The sequence below is a fragment of the Sminthopsis crassicaudata genome, chromosome 5 (assembly GCF_048593235.1).
Source record: "Sminthopsis crassicaudata isolate SCR6 chromosome 5, ASM4859323v1, whole genome shotgun sequence".
Lineage (NCBI taxonomy): Eukaryota > Metazoa > Chordata > Mammalia > Dasyuromorphia > Dasyuridae > Sminthopsis > Sminthopsis crassicaudata.
Window position 1 is genome coordinate 17,563,758 of NC_133621.1, and position 16,106 is coordinate 17,579,863.

Genomic DNA, 16,106 nt, shown 5'->3' on the forward strand with positions numbered 1-16,106 from the left:
GCTAAAGGTGGAAACATCCTTTTTCATCCGTCTTCTAGAATCTTGGTTGGTCATTGTATTGGTTAGAAATCTCAAGTCTTTCCAATCATCTTTCTGTAATTGTTGAGATGGGAATGTCAATGAAAGATTTCCTGAAAAATCCAGGTTCAGAAGCCCACAAATGCTTGGGACATTTTCTTGGTCCCATCAGTGTAAGTTGCTCCTGATACATTCAGTTGGGCCGGTGGCTGTGTCCTGCCCAAGTATTCAGCTGCTTTTGTTGACCCATGATTGGCCAGGGCTGTTCAGGGAGTTCATTCACATAGGCAGGGATTGCACCTGTGAACCCAAAGAATAAACTCCCCAGTTTATGCAGAACAATTGAGAATACCGATAGCCTCAAGGAAATGGAGGGGGATCCCTTTCCATAACGGCCAAGCACTCAGTGGCCGAGGTGGTCCCTGACCTTATTTTTGAATCTGTCTGATACTGAATGAATCTCTAAGATAGCAGCTAACATTTAAGGTCGCTCTTGCAAAATTCTGTCTCCAACTTTCTCTATATCATTAACAACCTTGTAAAGCTTTAGAGTTAGTCCATTCCAATTTAGACATTTGTCGATTATTTATTCAAAACATTTATTTGTCTACCGGTCCAAGCGTCAGGAGTTCTGCTAGGTGTTTTGAGCTCAAAGACAAAAATGAAATAGCTCCTGTCCTCAAGAACTTTTCATTTAGAAAGAAAAAGGTAAAGGGGGACATAAAAGATATGCAAATATTATAGACTCACTTTTTATCCCATTTTCATTCAAATCAACAAGTTGAATCCCTCAGGACTAAGCACTCTCTCTCCCTCCACACACCCAGGATCCTAGAGGTGCCCTCAAAGAGTCTTTCAATGCTATTAGTTTCACACACACACACACACACACACACACACACACACACACACCTCCCATTCCTCAAAAACAGTTATAGTTTGTGTTGCCATTAGATCATCGAGTGACTCAGTGATTGTACTTCAGTATCATTTAATCTATGAACATCAATTAGCTTTGGCAAACATATTTATTGAGAAAAAAAATAGAAAGAAAAAAAAAAAAAAAAAAAAGAAGAAGAACCTTCCTCTGAGCCAAGAGTCCACTCTCCCCTGTACCACCTTGGTTCCTGAACAGAGTGGGCTGCATCTTAGAGAGATTGCTGCAAGCATTCACTTTCCCATATTCCCTTCTGAACTTGGCAAAATTGGTGGGCAGAGCTGATCCCATCTCTGTGTTAACTACTCCCAGGCTGAGTTAACCGGAGGCTTTGACTCCTTCATGTCTCCACTTCCTGAGCACTTCTTAAAAGCCAGAGTCATAGATCTGTCCATTCTGTCTTCAGTAATCCTTCACTTAAGGCTGGGAAAACTAGCCAGGGCAAGAGAGGGGCAACAGCAGAGCCATGTACTCATGGGCTTTGACCGGGGGTAGAGAGATAACAGTGGGAGGCTCACCTCCCTCTTCAGAGGTCACGGCCTCCTCTTGTAAATACTGCCAGGCAGCAAAGGGCCCAGAGCACTCCAGATTGCTTTTGCAAGCACACCCAAGGAAGCAGCATGCTCTGATTTCAGTAGCTCTTCAGAGAATGGATTAGAGATAGGGGAGGCTGGACACAGGGAGATTTTATATACTTATATATGTATGGTATATGTTATATATATATACATTATATATATATATACATTATATATATAAAATCAATATATTATGGGATAACATTATAACCATATGTAAATATATAATTATATAGAAATAATATTTATATGTGTGTATATGTGCATGGATGTCCTATAATGTATGCTATTGAGACAACTACATGCATATGCATAACATGTTTATAATACATACACACATATGTTCACAGTCATATGACTTTGTAAGCAGAAAGTAATCAATAAAAATCAGCTATTCTTCTTATCATCAGTTTCTCCCCTTGAGGTCAAGCCAAGCCAAGCCATGGCAACCTTCAAATATCTGAAGACAGCTATGATCTGCCCCTGCCACCTCCCAAGTCTGGTCTCCCTTTCTCTCGGCTAAGCATCCCTTGTTCCTCGGCAGATCGCTGCCAGCACAAAACAGTCACTAGACATGGCATTGCCAAGAATGTACTAAAAACCCCCTTGAAAACAGCTGCTAACAGCATTCCCAAGTTCCCTGTTCTCAGTTTCAAGAAAGGAGGACAAATGTCCTTGGGGCTGGAATGGTAACTGAAGGGTATGGCAGGAACCTGAACAGGGGGCTTCAAGTTCCTTAAAATCCTTGGTGGTTAACCTGTCCTTAATTATGGAATCCCAGATCTAGGGTTGGAAAAGCACTTGAAAGTCATCTTGATTGACTCATTTGACAGACTGGCAACTCAAAGGATTGACTCCCTTGTCCAAGGTCACAAGACAGGAAGAAGGAAAGAGCAAAGTAAATAAAGTTCTTTAGCAGGAAAGTTGCTGCCCACTGTACCACACTGCTGCTTCATGTGACAGACAGATACATTCTTGACCATATTCACTCTAGCTATTCAATGTTATTTAATACAAAGTTGCTTCCATAATAGAATAATAATATATATTTCCTTCACTTGAAGATAAGATTTGGAGAACTTGGAGTCAGGAGCACCTGAGTTTAAATGTGAGCCCATACACTTGATCTTTACTAGCCGTTTGCCCCTGAGCAAATCACTTAACCTCAATTGCCTTGCCAAGATAATAATAATAATAATAATAATAATAACAATAATAATAATAATAAATAATAATAATGAAGAAGAAAGAGGAGAAGGAAAAGAAAATGATGATGATGATGACAATAATAATAATTTGGAGAACATTTGGGATTTATATCTTTGTATTTATGAAACCTACCATGAAGAAGAAGAAGGAGGAGGAGGAGGAGCAGGAGGAGCAGGAGCAGGAGCAGAAAGAGGAGGAGGAGGAAGAGGAGGAGGAGGAGGACGAGGAGGAGGAGGAGGAGGAGAAGCTGATGGTGATTTGAAGAACATTTGGGATTTTTATCTTTGTATTTATGAAGCCTATCACTATATTTAGCATATGTCAGATGCTTCATCAATTTTCATTTAATTGAATTAAGATAAAAATTCATGAGTGCTGATTTGTAACTCAAGAAATAGTATTTGTTCAGAAATAAAAGAGAAAAGACAGAGAATAGTCATTTTACAAATTTTATAATATATTTTTACATTTTGCATTTATAAATATTATCTAATTACCCATATTTATAACTATGATTCAACTGTAAGCATGAGCATTTTTAAACTGAGAAAATAAATTTCCTGCCTTTAGGTTATAAAATGCAAAGTATTCTGGAAATGTATTACAGAAATGTAGTGAGTCCCCAGTAGAAAAATCGCATCATTTATCTCTCTGCCCCTATGGGTATGACATGAGAGTGGTACTTTGTAATATTGTTAATATTTGAAAAACAATGGTTTCTTGACAAATGTAGGTCTTTCAAGCATATTTCGGAATGAATCAAAAAGATCAAAAAAATACCGGGAATACAGATTTAGATCTGGAAGAGACCCATCATTGGGTCCAACCCCACACCCCTCATTTTTGCAAATGAGGAAACTGATACCCAGATAGTATGAGGTGGCAGATGTGTCCTTAAACAGGAAGACAGTGATAATAACTAACCTTTATACAGCTTTTTAGATTAACAAAGCAAAATATATGTTATCTCATATGATCCTCACAACAATCTTTTCAGATAGGTGCCAACTCATCTATTATTCCCATTTTACAGATGAGAAACTGAAATGGGGTGAAATGACTTGTCCAAGCTCACCCAAGTAGGAGTTAAACTCAGTGATCCTTAACTCCAAACATGCTAACCAATCCATTATGTTATTTTCCTGGGCATTCTGTTCTTTTTTCATACCTCCTTCTCCTCAAGTTATTTTTTACCTCATTAGGGATGGGGTGAGGTATGCAGAGAAAGATTCATGGTTGTTATTCTTCAAAAGAACCATGAAGAAATGATAGCTATTACTAGAGTTCAGCTACAATCTTTCTCTCCATTTCTTCTTCCCACCTATAGGAAAAGGGGACACAATCCACTTTCTTGTGATAGAGAATAAATGTGATTTTATGGGCCAGCCTCCAAAAAAATCTGTTGTTACCATGTTATTGTTCACTTGTTTTCAATTATTTCCAACTTTTCATGACCCCATTTGGGGTTTTCTTGACAGAGATACTGGAATGAATGGCCATTTCCTTCTCCAGCTCATTTTACAGATGAGGAAACTGAGGCAAACATGGTTAAGTGACTTGCCCAGGGTCACCTAGCCAGTGTCTGAGGCCAGATCTGAATTTGGGAAGATGAGTCTTCCTGATTCCAGACCCCATGCTCTAGCCACTAGCCACCATATCACCTAGATTTTTCCATCTTAGAAAATTTATTGTAATGAGCTAAATAAAGTACAATTTTCTTGATATGGGCCATTGAGTAAGACAGAAGTTATATGGAAGTCTGTGTGTGTGTGTGTGTGTGTGTGTGTGTGTGTGTGTGTGTGTGTGTGTGTGTGACATATAATGATGGCATTTTATCTTACACTATCCTTCCCTGTATTCAAGTGGGATTGTGCTCACCAATATAGCAGTATCTGGGAGGTTTCTTTTCACAAAGATAAAAGTTACCTCAGCCAAATATGTTTTTTCCTTGTCTGTCACTGCACTTAGAAATTGTGTGATTCTAATCTTCCATGTACATACGTAGAGGGAAAGTAAGTCTCAGGTTTAGAGGGGAGATTTTTGTGTTTTTTACTTTGCTAACCATACCACTTCAGTAAATGTCTTTGCTTTGAGCTAATTGTGTTTTCTGGCTGACTATCAAAAGAAAAACACATTGATTGGAGCTTGGAGCAATGATTTTAGCAGTGAAGCAGGCAAACTTGTGATAGATGTTCCCCAAGGGACTCAGTCTGTGAGTTTAAGCTATTTAGGGGGATAGACCAGTGGGCTACAGCCACAGCAACGTGGATTTGGACAGGAAGAAGGGACCTTTAGAGAAGATATGCTTGAAGAATAATGGTAGAGGAGGAGAAGTCTAAAAGTAGCAGTGGGCGCCATATTGAATCTATTGTTCATTCTTCCTACTAGTATGTTCATGTGTCTGTCTTTCTTTTGTGGCTCCTATATGTACAGGTCATCTTCCCCATTGGATTATAAGCTTCCTGAGGACAGAGACTCTTATATTTTAGCCTTTGTATCCCCAGGATCCAGCACAATGTCTGGCACGAAAGAGCTGCTTAATAAATGACAAATAATCGTTTTGTCTGTCCTATACAGAGGCAAGAGTAGGCATGACAGGTGTGACCTTTAGGAAACCTGATTCTGTTCTCTCCTTCAAGAATCCACAAGAGCAGCTTTCTGCTAGCTTTCTGAATGCCCCCCTTCTCACTGTCTTTAGTCCAACAAGTATCTTTGAATCCAAGAAGGTTGCTTTATGGCAAGACACAATTTTTCCTGTTGCCATGGAAACAGTACTCCGATCGTGTGTCATGAATGCACACAAAGGGATGCTGGACGTTAATATATTCCCAGGGAAATGCTTCTTATCCTTTTTCACCCTATGTATATTCCCCGCTCGTCCCCATCGACTTCTAAAGAGTCGGGCAGATGCAAAATGAAAAGCTGACTTTCTGTGCCTAAACAATTGTCCTCTGGTTACATGCTTCTTTATTTGGATATTTTAAAGGGGTAGATTGTGGGAATTTTTTAAAGAGCAATTTTCTACTTGATGTAAAAGAAAAAATTGCTAATCTTTTCTGCTCTTTTCTACCTCCTCCCTCCCTACCCCCCCCCCAACTCTACCTCTGGAAGCAGATGTAATTTTCAATTGGCCTGGGGCTCATCAACTTTCAAGTTGTTCTCTTATTGGGGGGTAGGGATGGGATGCATTTATTGTTCCAGAGTCTAGAGATTTATTTCTATAGTTGGTGATAATGATGGAGTCTTTTTCTCCCAATCTCTCTCAATGATGTTTGCACAGACCCCTGGGATTCCAAAGCTTGACCTAGCTTAATCAAGCACAGCCAGATGCTGGAAAGAAAATTGGTGGAGTTTAGTTTTATTCAGGGATTCAACAAGAGCTTGAAAGAGAGAAAAGCTTCAGAGAAGAAATAGAAATGAAAAACAGGAGAAGTGAGGGGGAAAAAAGAAAAGAAAGATCCAATACTAAAAGGACGAAAAGTCCAATTGGGATTTACTCAGCACTTACCCTGGGGAGGGTACAATAGAAATACATGGGGCATATTTGTCAGGAAGAAGGTCCCAGCCTGGGATTTTGCTGTATGGGGATTCACTCTCCACTGGTCAATCAATATTCAATCAATAAACATTAAGGGCTCATCATGTGTCAGCATTGTGCTAAATACTGGATCAAAACTCATCTGCAATCTCTAGTCTTAAAAGTTCTGGCTTGGGCATTGAGAGGTTAAATAACATTCCCAAAGTCACATAGTCAGGAGGTGTCAGGCTCTTTATCCACCACACCATGCTGTCTCCCTAAGACATGGCGACATAGTGCGGTTAGACTTCTGTACTGTCTGTGCAAATACCATGCTTTTACAGGCTTGGAACTTCATGTCTATACAATGCTGCTTAAAATGAAAACCACAAAATCAGCTTTACACACACACACACAGACACAGTCCAAAGAGGCTACCTTTTCCTACTTTTCTAATCTCTTCCTTCCAGTGGCAGTAGATTTGCATTGACTGGGTATGATTTGATAAATGTATGAATTAGAGAATCTCAGAACCACAAGGGAACTCCAACACAGGAAGACAACATACATTTTTTAAAGCAACTACCATGTGCCAGGCTCTATACTAAGCACTTTACAAATATTATTCACTTGATGCTCACAACAATCCTATAGGGATAGGTACTATTATTATCCCCAGTTTTTTTTTTGTTTGTTTGTTTGTTTTTTTTTTGTTTTTTCACAGTTGAGCAAACTGAGGTAGACAGAAATTAAATGACTTGCACAAAGTTATACAGCAGATGAGCTGGATTTGAACTTAATCTTCCTGGCTTTTGGCTCAGAGTGCTGTCCAGTAAGCTGCCCAGCTGCTTCTGGGTCATTCAGTCTAACACATTTAAAAACCAGCATCCCTCCCTATCTTATTTAATAGGACTTGCTCTCTGTTTCAAAAAAAATAAATAAATTGGGGCAGTTAGGTGGCGCAGTGGATAGGGCACCAACCCTGAATTCAGGAAGACCCGAGTTCAAATTTGGTCTCAGACACTTAACACTTCCTAGTTATGTGACCCTGGGCAAGTCACTTAACCCCAGCCTCAGAAAAAGGAAAAATAAATAAATAACCCCCAAAATTTCAGGAATGAGAAGCTCACTACCTAAACTTTGGGAGAACTTTATTTTTTTTCACAGTATATATGCATGAGTAATTTTTTTTTATAATATTATCCCTTGTGTTCATTTTTCCAAATTATCCCCCCCTCCCTCCATTTCCTCCCCCCGATGACAGGCAATCCCATACATTTTACATGTGAGAATTTTAATTATTAAGAAGTTTTCTCTGACATTGAGCAGAATCTGCCTCTCTTCATTCTGCCCTGTGAGACCAAGAAGAACCTGATAAACTTTCAAATGCTGGTCCATTTGGTCGCCCAAATTTGCAGCCTGGGAAACTGTCTTCTGCTCTTTCCAATCCCCATTGACAATCTCTTGCCAAAACTTGTCAGTTCTACCTCCTCATGGTAGCTTACATATTCCTTTGTCTTCACTGTTATACTATCTTAGAGCTGGCCTGTCTCCTTTACTATTTGCTATTATACTAATATACTATTATATATATACTATATAGTCCTATACTATTACTATATTATAGAGTATGTTACTATACTATTATATATTTGACTTCCTTGTTTCCAGGCTCTTTACTCTCTGGTCCATCTTCCACAAAGCTGCCAAAGTAATATTCCTACAATTCAGGTCTGACCTCGCTCAGAAATCTTCAGTGACTCCCTATTGCTTTTAAGGATGAAATAGAAACACTCTAGCTTGGTATCTACAATCTGACCCCCACCTAACCAATCCATCAACAAGCCTTTCTTAAGCATCTGCTTTCCAAGATCATATCATATTTCTCCCCTTAGGCAGTCAACATTTTAGTCAAACTGGCCCATAACATAGTTCTCAACTCTGGTTTGTTCTCCTCTCTTGCCTTCACCTAGGCTTTCCTTCTTGTCGGAAATGCTCTCTCCTCTTCCCTCTCTTGTAAGAATCCTTAACTTCCTTCATGGATTAGCTCAAGTGCCACCTGCCACACAAATCCTATTCTGCTCTCCTGAGTAGGTTGCCTTTGCTTTAGGGCATTATGAGAGAAAGAGAAAATAGATTTTTGATAATTATATTTTTCAAAATTCATTTTAAAAAGAGACTGAAAGTAAATCAGCATATGCTATGGTTTTTTTCTTCTAGTTGTGGATTTTTTTTTTTCTCTCTCATGGTTCTGATTTTTCTCTCCCAATATGATTCATAACGAAATGTGCATTTTTTTCAAATTAATGTACATATATAACCAGGAAAAAGGAAACAATAAAAAGGGGGGGAGTTAATTTAAAGAAAAGGTGCTGACTTGTACTGGTAAAGAGAGTGTTCTTGTCTAGAAATGAAATCACAGAGCCAGTTCCTCTCCCTTATTCTCTGTTTGTACCTTCTGCTTTCCTTTCCCTCCTACCTAATAATGCAAACTCTTTTAGGGCAGAAATTGTTTCATTACTTTTTTCATCAGCTGGAGCTACTATCCCAATGCACACTCACACCAGGAAGTCAGGGCCTCAGAGGGTTGCTATTACACGTTCCCTCGAGATCCTACAAGTAGTTCTCAGGGGTTGGAATATATTTCTAATGCTACAGCCCATGAGCCCCCATTTGTATTCCCCCCAGTGATTATTAGTTGATATCAATTAGTCAGCTAAATAAAATTAGCTTTTAGAAAGGCATATTTTGCTAAGGTAGAACATTTGGTATAAAACATCCTGCCCAACATCTGTGACAATCTCCCAGTAATACAGGGACCAGAGACCAACCTTGAAGAACATGTGGCAAAGGGTTTGACTCACTGAGAAGGGAAGGAGAAAGAGATGTATTCTTAAAAGAAGGTGATATAAAAGAAAAATATATCAATAACTGATTTTAATTTAAACTCCTGTTGGATTATTATCCTGGTGAAAATACACTAGCTTGGGCTAGGTCATAGGGGCTCACTGAGGTCAGCTATAAGCTGATGGTTTGTGCTAAGGGACCTTTAAGAAGAGAAGAGCTGCTTCCCCTAACCCATGTAGTTAAATCTAGATGACTACAGCTTTGTTGCCTGCTGACCATAAAGAAGGAACTTTGTGGATTTTAAGAGCAGTTAACAGAAAGGAGCAAGGTAATCGGAAGGTTAGACGTGCAGTCAGGAAGAGCTTAGTCCATTTACTGTCTCAGTGACTTACTAGCTAGGAGAACCTGGGCAAATCATTGAACTTCCTTCTGTAAAATGGGAATAATAGTCCCTGCCTCCCAGGGATCTTATGAGAATCAAATGAGATATATGTGAAGCACTTTGCAAACATTAAAGTGCTATACAAATTCTAGCTATTATTACAGAGGCTGGTGATATGATGAGTGCAAAGAAGGTACATTCTGAAGGCAATTATAAATATTTAGTTCATTTGAATGCAACAAATATGTATTAAGTGTCTGCTATGTGCCAGGTGCCGTGGTAGGTTTAAGAATTCAGAAACAAAAATTAAACGGTCCATATCCTCAAAGAGATTATTATATTACATACATTATATTATATTATATATATTATATTATATTATTATATTACAATACATTATATTGTGGAGGGTGGGGGGAGAGGAGAGGAGGGTGTGATGTATAAAGAAATTAAATATATAACATGGCAAAGAGAACATGTGAAATCAGTGAGCTTGGACAGTGTGAAGAGGGGGAGAAACTAAAAGCTGGGGGAAAGCACAGAAGGCTTCTTTAAGAAAATGGGACCAGAGTGGAGTCTTGAAAAAAGAGCATGAAAAGTGGAAATGAGGAGGGAATGCATCCCAGATATGGAAGTGGGAGGAATATATGAAAGCAATATTTGAGTATTATGTTCAAGGTCATCCAGATTGGCTGGAATGGAGAACCCAACAAATGGAATGGTGTTAAATAATATTGGAATGGAAAGTTAGGGCCAGACTTCAATTCCAGGCTAAGAAGTTTGCATTTTTGCCCTAGAAGACATAACTCAAGATGTTTGAGCAGGGAATGATGTGAACAGGTGTAGGTGTTAGGAAGGAATCATTTTTCTAAAAAGATGGCATCAGAGAAATTTAGGAAGATTTGCATATCTTAATGCAGAGTGAAGAACCAGGAGAATAATTTATACTGCAACGTCAGCATTATAGAGACAAAAAATTGGAAAAGACTTTAGCATTCTGATCCATTTAATGACCAACGACGATTCCATGAAACTGATGATGAAACAGGCTGCCCACTGATGAAGTGGCAATGGACTCAAGATTCAGAAGGAAATATTTACATATTTTTCAGAACAGCCATTGAAGAATTTGTTTTTCTCAACTATGCATGTTTGTTATGGAGACTTTTTCCCCCCAATATAATAAGTGGTAGAAAGGGAATAGGAAGAGGGTAGCTGGAAAGGAAAGGAGAAGAAAGAAAAGGGAAAGGGAAAAGGAAAGAGAAAGGAAGGAAAAGGAAAAAGAAAAGGAAGGGGAAGGGAAGGGGAAGGGAAGGAAAAAGGAAGAGGAAGGGAAAGGGAAAAGAAAGAGAAAGGGAAGAGGAGGGAACAGAAAGGAAATGAGAAAGAGAAAAGCAAGGGAAAGGAAAGGGGAAGGAAAAGGAAAAGGGAAAGGGGAGGGAAGGGAAAGGGAAAGGGGAGGGAAAGAGAAAGGGAAAGGGGGGGGAAAGAGAAGGGGGAAGGGAAAAGGGAAAGGGAAGGGAAAAGATAATTGAAACATTTTTAAATTCATACAAGAAAACAAAAGGTAGGATAAAAAGAATCATAAATATGCAGAACTGTTCTGTAAGCTACATGTTAAATTAATTACTATCAACCGGACAGAACTGGCCTCTAACCCTCGGGGTAGCCAGAGCTGCAAAGAGCAGGTCAGAGACCGGAGAGTCAGGACCCAGAAGTTTAATTTGAAAGTGAGGAAAACAACTTGTAAGCAAGGATACATGTGCAAAGGCCTCAGCCCTAGAGTGTGGGGAGATCTCAATCCTGACAACAATGGTGGCCCAGTGAGCTGGAGCCCTGCCAAGGAGAGGTAATGACAACAATAGAATAAGTTTGATTCATTGGAGACCAGCCCAAGGAGCCCCCAGGTGCTCACAGAGCTCAAAGAACACCAGGTGCGGGTCAAAGCAATACACAAATTATGTGATTCTGCCTGAGAATGAGTGCAAAGGATTGTTGTTATACCAAGCTCAGGGCACAGTCTGCTTGTTGGGCCATAGCTCTGGAAAACAAGATTATCTCCTTTTGTTCTGACAAGGCAATTGGGCTTACATGAGACTCATACAGCTGATGTCAAGTGTCTGAGGTCATATTTGAACTCAGGGCCTGACTCCAAGGCCAGTCTATCCACTGCACCACCTAGTTACCCCTGACATTACATATTTTAAAAGAAAACTAATATGTTGTTTGTCATAATAAAAACGAATCTTGTATGATGGCTTAAGGTCTGCAAAGCAGTTTGTGTGTGTAATTTCATTTGATCCTCACAGCAACCCTATAATTCAGTACTACTGTTATTATCCCCATTTTACAAATGAAGAAACTAAGGTACAGAGAGGCTAAGGGATACCATTTCATGTACAATCCTCTTTTTCTTTTCTACAGTGTATGTGGAATTGTCCAAACTGATTTCCTGCTTTTTAAATAAAATAATCAATTTAGCTCGTGGATTTAGAGCTTTGGGTTCTGATTCCTTCCTTGTATATATAAGGAAGCTGAAATCAAAAAGGGTTAAGTGACTTCATTTATAAGCCAAGGTTTAAGCCCATTCCTTCCTTTCTCCAAGCCCAGGGCTCTAGCCACCGTGCCATGCTTCCTTTAAGTTGGCTCCTAGAAAACTAGATTGGAGAAAGGAGAAATGGAAACCATAGGCTATCATAATAGTCTAGTCAGGAGGTGATGAAGGGTTGACCATACAAGGAAAGAGAAGGAGCAGGATGGAGCGATTGAGGTAGATTTGATTGGACTTGGCAGTCATTAGATGATCCCTCCCTGGGTATTTCCCACTCACCTCATTCTCCTTCTACCTTGCACTGACCCCACTGAATTATGCATAAAGAAAGAGGTCACTCAAGCTCATATTTTATCACCAGCAGTTGGAATTTTCTCCAGCCACACATGGATCAGTATTTGCTTTCAGACTAAATCAAGACATTGGATTTCCCTCCTTTTCTCACTTTTTCCTAACTGTGATTAAGCTCTGCCTTTCCAAATGATTAATAAGGACACTGAATTTGTAGACATTGGTATAAAAAGAAATTGTTCTGAATAAAATGAACTCTTTGGTCAGATGTGATTTGAAGTCAATTATTCACTTTTCACTGAAGGATAATTTAATGGCTCACCTCCTAGTCAGAGGCTCTCTCCTTTGCCATCTCCCTTTTCAAAGGATCAAAGTAAGGGTTAACCCTATCTGAACTGAAGGGACAAGTCTCAGATATCTAGGTCTCCAGATAATGGCTTGTTTTCTAGGCATGTTGTAACTATGCAGGATGGGTTTCCACTTGAAATAATGACAGGTTTCTGTGGGGAGAATGGGAAGGGCAATGGCATGGGAAATCGCTCAAGAATCCTAATGATTCCCAAGATAGGGCCCAAACTCAAACCCTCAACTTAGGGCAGAGAATGTCAACTGGCGGGTTATCAGTCTGGAAGGTATTTTGAGCCCATTAGTGTCAGGGGACCATCCATTTGGGCTGGATGCTGAAATGCAGACGTCCAGCAGACATTCCAGACTGGGCCATTTTTATCAAGTCCAGGAGGCAGCCCAGCTCTGAGATTCCTCCTACAAATGCCTTTGAGCTGGCAGGTTGCCAGGCATCCGGAGGCTAGCGTGTCCTGTATCATGCTTAAGCTGCCTGGGCAAGCCTTGTCTTGAAGAGTCGAAGACAGGGAGAGACGAGATGGGAAGGCAGCTGTGCTCACTCTGAGGATGCCTACGGGACCAGGTGGCAGGAGAGGAAAGCTGGGAAATTAGGGGTGGGAATGCTTAGAATCTCAGATCTAATTGAGGAAAGCAGGGCAGCCTGTCACTCTCAGCAGATACCATTCGGCATTCTCCAAATCCAGTGTGACCTTGAATTGCTATTTCTGCTCCAGACATATCTCCCATCTTTTTTCACACAGATAGTATACACCCAATTAGAGATTCTTCAATTGCTCAGATGGGAATATGCTAATTATTGACTTTGAGGCTTGCAGGCCCTCACAACAACCTTGTGAAGGAGACTTAGAGAAGAAAAGGTATTTTTCTATTGTCACAAAACTAAGTGTCAGAGACGCTGAGATTGGAACTTAGATCCCTCGAGACACCAGGTTCAACAAGCTTATCTATTATACCAATATTCTCCAAACTTTTTTTTTTTTTTTTTTTTTTTTTTTTTTGTGGGAAGGTGGGAGAGACTACTCCAATCAGTAAAAATGAAGGGAAGAAAAATCCTGGTGGATATATCAAGAGTGGGGAAGGTTTTCCCAATGATACCTATACAGGTACTATGATCTGGACTGTGACTATGCTGATTAGCCAATGTCTAGTTCAGAAGAGGGAATGTTGAGTGGAGTTGAAGAGAATGGGATTGTAACTAGCAAGGGTTAGGTATAGTTATGTTGGAGAAAAGTCCCATGATTAGCTATCTCATCCTTCAATTGTCTGATCATATACTTTTTTTTTTTTTTTTTGCTTAGGCAATTGGGGTTAAGTGACTTGCCCAGAGTCACACAGGAAGTGTTAAGTGTCTGAGACCAGATTTGAACTCAGGTCCTTCTGACTTCAAGCCTGGTACTCTATCTACCTAGCTGCCCCTCATATACTCTTTAGTATCAAGCATGGAACACCCAGATCCAATTAGGACCATTAAGTCACAGTTATATTGCATCATGGTCTCCTTTGGGGGAAACTGTGGGAGACTCAAAAAATCACAGAATATCAAAGATGGAAGAAACTTTAGAATTCATCTAATCCAAGCGTCATAGATGAGATAGATGAGAGAGAATAAGAAAAATAGATAAGTAGACAGATGTTAGGTAAAGATATAGATGTTAGATAGAGAGAATAGGTTAATAGATAGGTGATAGATAGATCTGTAGATAGATTTGGGGGCAGCTAGGCAGCACAGTGGATAGAGCTCCAAGACTGAAATTAAGAAGATCTGAATCAAATCCAGTCTCAAATGCTAGCTATGTGATTCTAAGCAAGTCACTTTAAATGGTTGCCTTAGTTTCCCCATCTGTAAAATGATCTGGAGAAAAAAAAAATGACAAATCACTCCATTATATTTGCCAAGAAAACCCCAAATGAAATCAGGAAGATTCAGATATGATTAAACAATAGCAGATGATGGATAGAATGATAGGAGCTCTATATTATGTGTCAAGTACTGTATTAAGTACTTTGCAAATAGTATCTCATTTGCTCCTCCCCATAATCCCTTGCAGCTTCTACTTTCAGGCTAGCTGAGTTAAACCACTCAACTTTAAGGTTCCACTTGGACTGAGCCATCTTGATTCATGAATGAGTGCAAACTCACCCAGCCTGCTCGATCTAGCCAATCTCAAGTCATGCTTTCATACCTTCCCAACCTTCCACCAAGACACACCAGGATCTACTCAATATGAGCTCCCTGTCATCTACCTGGCTATTGGTGTAGACCATCGCACTCCTGTTCACTTTCTTCTCCTGCTCTAGGAACAATAACTAAACCAACTCTGTCTTCTAGAAAGGCTTGGGGCAATCAGCTGCTCTCTGGCTCAGTTCGTCTTCCCAACACCCTTTGGTGTTGTCTATCCCATTTGAGGGCAGGAACTGTCTTCACCTGTATCTTGTATCCCCAGTACTGGCACTTAGTGGGTGTTTCCTAGCTCTGACCTCTGGGGCTAGAAAAAAGAGCAATTCCCTGAAAGATGCGATAGTACTTTGGGGAGGGAACTTGAGTTTTCAAATGACTCTGCTTTGTTAGTGATTAAAAAAAAAAAAAAAAAAAAAAAAAAAATCGAACTAGGGAATCTCCCAAATGTGATTTTGTAACAGATGCCCAGCAAGTGACTTGTAATCAATTGTCATCCTCAAATCTTCTGGAGTGGGATATTGCCTTGGCAGGATTTACGACACCTGTCAAGGAGCCTCGTGCAGCCAACAGGATAGACTGATATGTATTAATACTGTGTCATTACCATATTTTCAGTAGGTACTAAATTTTCCAAAAGGGGAGAGAGAAGGGGGAAAGCAGTACAGGACTGATTCTGGAAGGTAGATGATGGAACCTAACTTCCTCTTCCTGGTTGAGAAGTGGTGTTCTGGAGGTGCAGAATGAGGCACACTCTCAGACAAGGTCACTGTGTTGTTTTGTTTTCCTTACTTACAAAGTAGGTTCAATTAGACACAGGGTATTTGGAAATGTCAGTGATGTGAAAAAATTAATAAAAGGTTATTTATTAAGAAAGCAAGCTGTCGGCATATGAAAGTAATGGAATTATTGTTCTATAAAAAAATGAACAAGCTGATTATCGAAAGGCCTGGAAAGATTTATACGAACTGATGTCGAGCAAAGAGGCAGAACCAAGAGTACATTGTACCCAATAACAGCAAGAATGTGAGATGAGCAACTATGAAAGACTTGGTTCTTCTCAGTGGTTCAGTGATCCAAGGCAATCCCAATAGACTTTGGACAGAAAATGCCATCTGCATCCAGAAAAAGTAATATGGAGATTGAATATAAATCAATACACACTGTGTTCACTTTCCTTTTCTGTTTTTTTTTTTCTCTCCCATGTTTTTTTCCTTTTTGCTCTGATTTTTCTCTC